Source organism: Rhinolophus hipposideros, assembly GCF_964194185.1.
Source record: "Rhinolophus hipposideros genome assembly, chromosome: 6".
NCBI classification, from domain to species: Eukaryota; Metazoa; Chordata; class Mammalia; order Chiroptera; family Rhinolophidae; genus Rhinolophus; species Rhinolophus hipposideros.
Window position 1 is genome coordinate 77,209,672 of NC_138052.1, and position 7,671 is coordinate 77,217,342.

Sequence of the window (7,671 nt, forward strand, 5' to 3'; positions counted from 1 at the left end):
TTTTTCTTATTGCCTCAAAATTGGAGATTTAACTTTATTTTTAGCATCTATTTTAGCATGCTGACATGAAGGGCAGGTTTGTTTTTATGCATTTTGTATAGACTTCATTTCACAACTGTTATCACAAACTAATCAAGCATGAATTGCCTTTAAATTATTTTCTGCTGTTAGCGTGAATGTTACAAATGTATTAAAAGCAAATAGTCCTCGTATTAAATATGCAGATGGTTTGTAAGGCCTTGATAGAAGACATGTGCTGGCCAGAGTTATTCCTGCCTCAAATGATTAGTAGTCATGCTAATAGCACTTTATATTTACACACCTAGCTCTTTTGAGAACTTTGGTACTATTCTGTGATAAGGCAAATTGCAGCTGTCTCTTTCTGAAACAAACTCAATTATAGAATTTCATTGTATGGCATACGATTTAGAGTCAAAATATAATTTGTTGGCTTTAAATATTTTATCCTCAGGATGCCTTAAAAGTACTTCAGGAAAGAACACAGTTAGTAGGGAATTCATTATTTGATGTTTATCTTGGGAAAACAAACATTGATCAAAAGTTTCAAATAATAAAACAGTCAGCTAGAAAAAAACTTGCTACGTCCTTTTGGGACAACATGCTATATAAGCCTTTAGAAGAAAGATTCTGGTGATTCAAGTCTTTTGTGTTCTCTTGCCAACATACATAGTATTATACACTTTATTTTATGGTGCTCCAATTCCCCATTTTATCCTGAATTATTTTCTAAAGGATTGGTTTTGTTGTTGTTGTTGTTTCCTCAAAAGCTTGCAGGAAAAGCTTAAGTGCCTTAGTAGAGCATTTGGGGGAGGGAGGATAAAAACAGATTACGTTCCTGCTAAGCTCTATGCTCAATGTCTCCATACTATTTGTCTTTTTCTGTTCATTCAGTAATAAAGACTTTCTCCATATTTCTGAGATAATGTAAATTGCTGTTATTCATTTCCAGTATCCTGGAAAGTTTCACTTAAGAAGAAATCTACTCAGCACTAAGCTTTGCATGTTAGAAGATGGAAGGTAAAGATGAAATTAAAAAAAAACCTTAATGAAACTAATTCTCAATGATTATAAATAAATAAATCCTTAAATTCGTCATGAAATGAAACCATTTCATCCTTAAAGAATCACTTAGAAACCATCAAAATAGAGCCCCCAACTGAAATCAGCTTCTAGAGCAGATTGTGAATTTGTCAAAGCCCAGTTTTACCACTTTCTCCTTGTCAGCTAACCAGAGTCCCTTTTTGTGAGCCCACTCTTCATAGGCTAACTCTGATTATCCAGAACTTTCATGTGGTATTCACCTCTTTCTTGTTCTCTTTAGCATGGTGCCATGATCCAATGTTTCCAGACTTGATCACATTAAAATTTATTTCAAGATCTTTTCACCAGGAATTAGCTAGCTGTCCTCTAAACTTATTTACACTGATCTGTAAAGGATGACCATTACAGTGGTTAGTAGGTAATGTATTTTAAAGGGCATTATGAGAGTCACAATACCTAAAACCAATGGTTTTAAATATTTACTTTTTAAAAATTATTATTATCCAGCAATAAAACCTATTTTCAAATCAGGTTTTGTATAAAACAGATACTTGAAAATGCTCTGGTTGAAGTGAGAGAATAAGATCAGGGGCCCTCCCCCTGTTGTGTGCTGGTCGCAGCCTATAGATAACCGATATTGTGGCTGGACCAGCCCTTGCGCTTCTTATTTTGATTGCAAGATGCCCTCAATAATAACCATCAGGAAACTTTGAACAAAAAGTGTATTACTTACAGGTCCTAGAAATTACATGGCACACCTGAGGTCACACAGTAAGGTCAGGGGGAAGTGGAGAGGTGGATAGGGTGCAAGTCTGGGGTTCTGTTTTTCTTGGGGTCAAAAGTGGTATCTTAGGCTCATTCTTTATTGGTGAATTCAAAACAAAAGGACAGGAATTTCAAGCTTGGGAAGAGAAAAACCTGGAGGCCTAAATGGTCACTTATGGAAAACAACCAAGATCTCTAAAACAAAGAGGGTAGGGGTCTGGCTCTTCATCTAGTTATATGGCTGGCAATGTGTTTATTCAAGATTTTGAAATGTGCACTTCTTTGGAGTAGCTGCATCAATCGAAGCTTAAGTCAGACACTTGCACTAAAAAAAAAGAAAAAAAAAAAACAACGGTCAGGGCTTATACTATACTCCTATTCTTCCAACTTGCTCTTTGAGTGGCTGGCCCCAGAACACTGCTGAAGAATTTCTGCAGTTCCAGAAACACTGTCTACAAACCACCTCATTACTGTAGTGGCGTGGACAATGGTGAAACTGTTAGGCCGATGTATAGCACTTTCAGACCAGTAGTTTTCAACAAGAGATGAGTTTGTCCCCCATGGGGACATTTGGCAATACCTGAATACATTTTTGGTTGTCATAACTTGGGGAGGGAGAAACGGGTGCTACTGGCATCTAGTGGGTAGAGAAGAGGGATGTCCCTGAAAATCCTGCAATGTCCAGGACAGCCCCTCTCAACAGAGAGTTTTCAGCCTAAAATGTCACAATAGTGCTGAGATCCAGAAAGCCTGCTTTAAAGAGAATGGGGCTCCCAGAGCTCCCGTGGGTCTTGGTGGAGTGGGAAAGAAGAACGACTGCGGTGCCTGGAGCCAGAGCTTTAACTAGAGACTGACTAGGGCTGGGAAAGGCAGAGGAGGCAGAAGCTTTGTAAAATTGTGGGATTTAAATGCTGCTGTATATGCAAGTCAACTTGCATTTGTCAGCAGCTAGACGCAAAACAAAACAAAACAAGCAAACAAACATTAGTTAAATAGTTACAGTGTGATAAATAATCACCAGTGAGTCACCTCATGAATTCCAAAGTCAAGGGTTTCCTTGCCTGTGGGATTGGAGGCAAGAGCTGGAGCCCTGGGGATGTCTCTGCAGGTGTCCCTGGTCCCACCCAGTCCCCGGGAGCAGAGCTAAGGCCAGGCGCCTAAACAGGGCTTCCTCACGGTCCACCCGCAGCCCCCCATCCTTCCTCAGGTGTTAGTGATATCTGCCACAGCCACTTAGCAGCAGGTAGGATCCTAGAGAGGTTCTCCTGGAGGAAATTCCCATCCTACTTTCAATGGCCTATGGGAAAGACAAGTTCACTCACCCCCCCCATCTCCCCCGCCCAAAGTTCCACATTCTCACTCCAAGAAAATGTTCTTTAATCTAAATGCCTTGCACTGTCTGTAGCCTTTTCTGACCTCACACCTGGTCACTACCCTGCGTTGTTACTCAAAAGCAGATCATTCTGAAATTTAAAAAGACAAAATATTTGATTAAGATTATTAATTCAGTAAAGTGCCTTTGCCCAGTTCCAATTTTCTGAATAGGTTTCATTTAAAAGCTCAAGGGACACCAAGTGACAGTTTTAACCCTGGTTATCAATTCGAAAGCTCTAGAGATTTTAAGAGGAAACATACGATAAGTCCCCCATCTCAGCCCCACAGTCATTACATAGAAAAGAGAGAGACAAAGTCCTCTAGCCCCACGGGTCCCGTTTTGTGTTGTTCTTGCCAACGCAGCAGCCACCCTGCTGTATAGACCCTCGGCGCCGCGGGCCCATCCTGAACCCGCTCCTTCCGTGCCAACCAGCGCCCAGGCCGGGAGGGGCCCCTGCAAACGGGGACGGGACGAGGCCTCGCCTCTGAGCCTCTCTCCCCTTCCCTTCCTTGCAGATCACCTTCTACCAGGACCGAGGCTTCCAGGGCCGCTACGAGTGCAGCAGCGACTGTCCCAACCTGCAGCCCTACTTCAGCCGCTGCAACTCCATCCGGGTGGACAGCGGCTGCTGGATGCTGTATGAGCGCCCCGACTACCAGGGCCACCAGTCCTTCCTGCGGCGCGGCGACTACCCCACTACCAGCAGTGGATGGGCCACTGTGACTCGGTCCGCTCCTGCCGCTCATCCTCACGTGAGGCCAGTTCCCTGCGTCCTTCTGTGCCCTCCGGTCACACCGAGATCCAGATGCAGTATTCATAGTATGCAATGGTGGCCTTCTTTCCTGGTTCTAACTGTATTCTCTTTTCCTAGAAGTAATGCAATGCTTCTAACTGGAAAGTTTATTTTACTTTGTTAAAATTAAGCTCACCTCTACAGGGACAGGTAGTTAGTGCATGGTGTTAGTTCAGAGTGTCTATGCAACAGGTGATGAACAAGTAACAGATCAACTTATTGTCGACGGCCTTAAGCGAGTAACTTAGACTATTTCTCTTTCCTCATCTGTAAAATGGGGCTAATAAGAGTAGCTAATTCATAGAACTGTGATGAGGATGAAAGGACGGTCCCTGGCACATGGCAAGCCACTCCCTCCCCAAAATATAAATTATGATTATTAACATCAAAAGTCTCTCAAGTCCTGCCTTTTGATTAGGCAAAACAAGTAACCAACAATGTGACACCAACAGCTCCTGCAGAGCCCACTCTTATCCAACTAACGCCCCAGCAGCCCGGAATTCCAGTTAGTGATTCTCTAACTTGACTGTGACAAAGTCCTGGGGGAAATATACCACTTTCATGAAGGTTGAAACCCACTCGGAGGGTTAATGCTTGGATAGGACCCAAAGTGGCATTAGGAGCCTGAAAATCTGGGCTTCCCCCTCTCCAGTCCTGACTCTTCTAATTACTGACCTCAAGCCCTGTTGGTAGTTTCTCATAAAAGAAGAAAGGGCTTATAATGGTGCTCCACAGGTGTCAGGCCGTCGTGAAGATCAAGTCAGAAACCGTACACGTGAGTCCTTTACAAACCATGGACAACACCTTATACTGCAGACTGAATTGCTTATGAGAACCTTTCCTAAAGAGGATTTAATGGTGGAAGAAGAAAGACATTGAATGGGTACCTGCTGAGAAGGAAGATAAAAGAACAAGTACTCAAAAAGAGACTGACAGGATCTGTTTAGGACAAACAGCCCAACTTTCTGTTTTTCTAAAGGTTTTATACTCCCTTGACCCTGTACAGGCCTTCCTCACCATCTGGAACTTCCATTTTTGTTTATTATCCAAAGCAGATTTGCAGGAGCACATATTACAACGGAGAAGTGAACCTAATCTTTATGATGTTTCTTGCTTCTCAGGATTTTAGAGTAGGTCGGCTTAAAGCAGAAAGGAAGGGATTACGGATTGCCTGGTCTGAACTCTGACCTCATATGGGGGAAAAGAAATTCAACTTCCTTTTCCCTTACCTTCTTCTAATGTTGTTGAGATTCAGACTGATACCCTTTCCCCAGGGATCTTTTCTTTTCTTTTTTTTAGTTAAATATTTAATTATTTTTATGTCATACCAGAAGCATCTCAGTCCACCATAAGCCTATGAAGAAGAGAGCAAAAAATATATAAAAATGTTACTTAAAAATGGTACTAAATAGAGCCCATGCATAGTTCATGTACCTTTTGGCCCTAGAAAACTCTAGGGAGCACTATTTATATCTTGATCTATGGGAATGATGCCTCCTTCAGTTTTGCGTTGTACAACCTACCCAAATGCACGCAGTGGCCCTGGTGCTGGCTGTCTTTTTCATTTGTCACCTTTGAAATAGAAAAGATAAAGACATGGCCATCCCTCCAGGTCTGTGTGTGATTGGTTGCTAAACGCTAGGTTTTCTGACTTTTCCTCCTTTGCTGATTGCCGAATCCACAGAGCAGCCCCCACAGGATCAGACTCTACGAGAGGGAAGATTGCAGAGGCCAGATGGTAGAGTTCACTGAGGGCTGCTCCTTGCTTCATGACGGCTTCCACTTCAATGAGATTGACTCCTTCAACGTGCTGGAGGGCTATTGGGTCCTCCAGGAGACACTCAACTACCAGGGACGGCAGTACTTGCTGAGGCCGGGGGACTACAGGCCCTACCACGACTGGGGGCCACGAGTGCCAGAGTGGGATCTTTGAGGAGAGCCATGGATTTCTACTGAAATATTTTTACTGGACCCTTTTCTCCATCTGGAAGCTAACAAAATATTTCCTGTGTGTTTCATGTAGTCATGTAGTCCTGTTTTCCTTTCAGGCTCCTCGGAAGGGCTCAGCAAAAATAAAGGTGGGACTAATGAGGGCTTTCTTACATGTATGAGTGGAAAGGGTGGTCTGGGGTAGCGGTTAGGGGCACAGCCTGTGGAACCAGAATGCATGGGTCCAAATCCACTTAACAGCTATGGATGATGGAGTACGTTACTTAGCATTTCTGTGCCTCAGTTTCCTGATTTGTAAAAATTGGGGTGACAGTACTCTTCATCTCATAAGGCTGTGATGTGGATTGAATGAGTTATTTTAAAATCACACATTTTAATTTTGTATACAATAGTTTCCAGGCAACTGTTCTATAAACTTGCTGGATAACCATCTGGTCACCTGCTCAGTACTCTTTTTCAGTAGAATTCCCTTTTGGAGATTGCATTAAGTGGGATAGCTAAGGGAAATTGCATCATAGGGAGGTAGAATCAGATAGAGAGAGATTTATTAAGATAAATGTGTTGGACACATCTAAGGTCTAAACATAGGTGATGGGCTGAATAGATTTATTAATATTTGTGTATCTAGAGCACAAATGTAAGAACTGAGTGTCACTTTAATAAACAGCCCAAAGGATTCCTCCATTTTCTACTTAGGAGAAGTCCAGAGTACTCAGGTATTAATAGTATGCACTGATGAAAAGGAGCACAAAATGACAGAAGGAACGCATAATGTATATGATCAGGAAAATAAAATACAATCATACAAAGTTTGAAAACCTATTATTGGCTCGGCTGATATAGTCCCTGAATTTGGATCAATCTTTATTATATCTAGTTCATGAATCAGCATTTGCTGATAATCATATCACTAGAAAAGAAAAAAAAAGAAACTTATGGGAAGTAATCATTTAATTGAGTTTGAAATTTCTTTTCAGGGAGATGAAGTTCATCGAATCAAATCTAAGTAGGTATTCTATTACACTATAGGAATTCCTTGAAGTAAAAATAGTAAAATTCTCTATTTCAGATGTTTACGTACAATTGAGAAAATAACAAATTGTTGCCAGCTTAGGGGTTTACCTTAATTATGAAAACGGTAACCTCTTGAAATAAATTCTTGGTGACGTGAATGGCCACGGTTATGAGAAAGAACTATTGCAAATGATTTTCTATTCGAAATATCTATCAGGTAGGTAATACATTGTTCCCCAACCCTAAACATTAAAGGAAAAAGTAGAATATTTATGCCTAGCATTCCACTTCCTAACACACATGCGTGCTCCGAGAGATGGAAAGATGCTCTAAAAACATGTAGATCTGTGTCATCCAATACAATAGTCACTACCACATGTCACTGTTGAGAACTTGAAATGAGGCTAGTTCAAATGAAGACGTGTCATAAGTGGAAAATACACACCAGATTTCAAATATGAGAAGTAGAATGCAAAAATCTCAATACTTTCATATTAATCTAATGTTGAAATGATAATATTTTTGATACATTCAGATAAATAAAATCTACTAATTTTCATTTTTACCTTTCTTTTAATGTGGCTACTAGAAAGTTTAATATTACATTTATGTCTCTTATTCTATTTCTATGGAGCAGACACCAGGCTAAAAAGATGAGTTGTAATTGGTATTTAGATACAGTTCAGCCCGAAAATTGAGTTAGATAAAATCC

The 7,671-nt window shown here is 41.1% G+C and overlaps 1 pseudogene across 1 annotated transcript; it reads left to right on the top strand.

Moving 5' to 3' along the window:
* Positions 1–3,834: 3,834 nt before the first annotated feature.
* On the top strand, positions 3,835–5,951 carry LOC308499042 (gamma-crystallin F-like; annotated as a pseudogene). The gene is made up of 2 exons: positions 3,835–3,954; positions 5,680–5,951. The product of its transcript is annotated as a gamma-crystallin F-like (transcript).
* The last annotated feature ends 1,720 nt before the right edge of the window (positions 5,952–7,671 follow it).